The sequence below is a fragment of the Passer domesticus genome, chromosome 19 (assembly GCF_036417665.1).
Source record: "Passer domesticus isolate bPasDom1 chromosome 19, bPasDom1.hap1, whole genome shotgun sequence".
NCBI lineage: Eukaryota > Metazoa > Chordata > Aves > Passeriformes > Passeridae > Passer > Passer domesticus.
Genome location: NC_087492.1, coordinates 5,537,501 through 5,540,530, shown reverse-complemented (window position 1 = coordinate 5,540,530; position 3,030 = coordinate 5,537,501).

The window sequence follows — 3,030 nt, the reverse complement described above, 5'->3', positions numbered from 1 at the left end:
TCTCAGTAGTGCACAGGTGTGGGGAGGAGGGAGAAAACAGAGAAACAAATGTATTGGCAAATGCTAAAAAAAGGAATGTGTTACCTAAAAGTACAGGTAGCAGCAGTTGAGAGGAATCAAAGAAAATAATGGACTATGAATGACCAGAAGGGTCAAAGACAATAAGAAAGCACTTAGAGAGAGCAGGGGATTTATTTCTGTGTCAGAATGGCTCTGTTGTTAGAGCCAGATGGCAAAATTGTAAAACAGCAGAGTGGGAAAGGTAGGGATGCTCCACAGATATTCCAAATCCAGGGGAAAAAAATAAATAAAAGGAGGCAGGAGCTTTTATTTGCTGCAGTTCCCAGGGCAAGAGGGGCTGGAGGGCACCCAGGGATTGTCAGCCTCAGCTTGCAGATTGTTCCCCAAATTCTTCTCCCAGCTTCTCCAAGCTTCTTCCACACAGATCTTTAAAAACTGGGAGATTCCCAGGGTGCTGAGGAATCCCCAAATTACTGCAACTTTTAGGGAAATAATTGGGTCATCCTAAAGCAAAGGGTGGGAAAATCCATTTGGGATTTAATTGGTGAAGGAGCTGGGAACAGCTCTGTGAGTCAGGGAGGGGCAGATTGGGTGGATTTAAGGTTTCTCCAAGAATTTTGCCTTGGCCCCATGTGGCCTCTTGTTTCCTTCAGGAGTATTGTGGGGAATTAAAAGGGTTCTGGTTTGCTGGAGGGGTCACTGATGTAATAACAGAGGGATCAGTGGATGTTTGTTCCCATGGATTCTTCCCTTGATTCAATCCCATTTAATAACCTGCTGAGGGACAGGGACAACCACGCTGAAGTAAAAGAATCACAGCGAGAGGGGGAAAATCCAGCAGGGACATCCTCAGTGGCAGCAATGGGGTGAAATGATCCCACTGTTCCATCAGGGCCACAGAGGGTGTTCCAGGCTGCTGGGAAGAAGGAAAATCCAGATTTTTTTATATCTGCATGCACAAGGCAAAGGATCAGCCTTTAAACAGGGACTCGAGTCAGCAGGGATCTCTACTCCCAGCAAGAGGAGGGTGCTGGGGGGTCCCAGTGGTCATGAGCCCATCCCTACTGCAATTCAAATCAGGATTATCCCTAAAACCCATCACTGTTTGTCAGCTCATTATCCAGCAGCTCAAGGAGTTGTTAAAGCACCGGGCAAGGTCAGGCCTGCAGCAAGGTGTGAAAAGCAGCAGCTGAGATGTGTAAATGTGGGATTTAGGGCATTTTTGGGGTGGTTTTTTAGGAAGCTTCAGCAGGGATGGCTCCATCAGCATCCCACAGTTCAGTTGCTTCATCCTGGAGGGTGGAATCATTGAAAGGAGCTGTTCCCCCCTGGATCACCCATTCCTGATCCCAGCTGGGATCCACCGGGGCTGGCTGGGGTGGTTACATACATTATTCTTTTTTAAGCTGAAAATAAGGAAATAACACTCCAAGCTCCTTGCTCCCACACTGGAATCACAACCAGCCATGAATAATTCATTTTCAAATAATTAATTATTCAGCTTATTTCTTCATTAGCTGAAGAACCTGAACGTAATTAGCTGCTTACCTCCACAAAAAGTACCAACTTTTTCTGACACAAATAAATAAAATATGAGCAGATTTTCACCCCAAAAAAACCCAAACAACCCAGCCAGCGGTGACCCTTCAGAGCAGGGTCCCTGAGGACCTTCCTGAGTGTTCCCATGCTGCTGCTTATCCATGGAGGTGGAATTGGATCAAGGTCTCCCAGTGTTCCCCTGGAGAGAATCCCTAAAAACCTGTTCTGAGCCAGCTGGGATGGGGTTGGAGGTCACTGGGGGATCTGGTGGAACTTTCTGAGCCTGGTTTCCAGAGCTGTCACCTCTCCTGGGGAATGGAGAGACCGCTGCCTTCTCGTCTTTTTCAAATATTGCTGAACTGTGCTTGTGGATGCTTTTAAAATTTATCCCTCCAGGTGAGACTTGCCCCGTGCTGTGGGCTGTGGATCAAACCCTGCTGGGATCCTGATCCTGCATTCCTGAAGGTGTTGGCAGAGATGGACACCAGGAAAATCCTTGTCCCTTGTCTTTGTCCCTTTAGCTGGCATTCCTTACCCCACCAGGGCTTAGCAGGGTGCCTTTGGGGGGAAAATTGGACCTTGCCTTGCCTTGTCCTGCCTGTTCCCCTCTCATTCCTGTGGCTGTGGATGGGAATTTCCTGGGAAAAGCTCCAATTTTCCACACAGCTGCTTGGTGTTCCTGGTGGCTTGTGGCTGGCAGCAGTGACATCCCAGCCAGGGCTTCCTGGAATGGATTCTGGGGTTTTTCCTGCCTTGCTTTGTCTTCTGCAGCCACCTCAGCCCTGTCTGGTTGTGCTTTCATTGACAGGGCAGTAATTTCTCCTCCCCACCATCCTGAATGTCCCTGCTGGATTTGGGAACTCTTGGCACTCCAGGCTCTATTATCCTTGGCCTTGCTCCTGCTCTGCTCCTCCCTTCAATATCCACCCAGGCTCTGGCATCAATTCTTGTCCCCCTTTGTTCTGCTGTCTCCCACAACCAGAGGAGGGTTGGGGTGAGCAGAAGATCCCAGCTTGCTCTGAAGAAGGCTCTGCATCCCCTGCTTGGAGCATCCCTCTGCCTTCCCCCTCCTCCAACTGCTCCGAGAGTTCCTCCCCAAGTTTTGTGATCCCCTTGCAGCTTTCAGGACCAGACTTAGCAGGGAAGGAGCTGGAAAGGTCAGGGGTGCTTCTCTGAGGCTGTGAGCTCTGGTTTCACACCTGTGGGCACGTCCAGGGTGAGCTCAGCCAGGGGAAGCTCCAGCCCATGGAGGGGTCAGGTGGGGATGGGCAGCTGGAGGAGCCTTTTGTTCCCGTGGGAGAAGGAGCTCGGGGCAGGGCCAGAGCTGGGACAAGCTTGGCAGTTCTCTGGCCAATAATTCCTCCTCTTCACAGAGGGTTTGGAATACTCAGCATTTCATGGTGTCCGTGGCAGCCCCAGGCTGGCCCAGCAGAGCAGCCTTTTCACAGCTGCAGGAATGGTCCCAGGCAC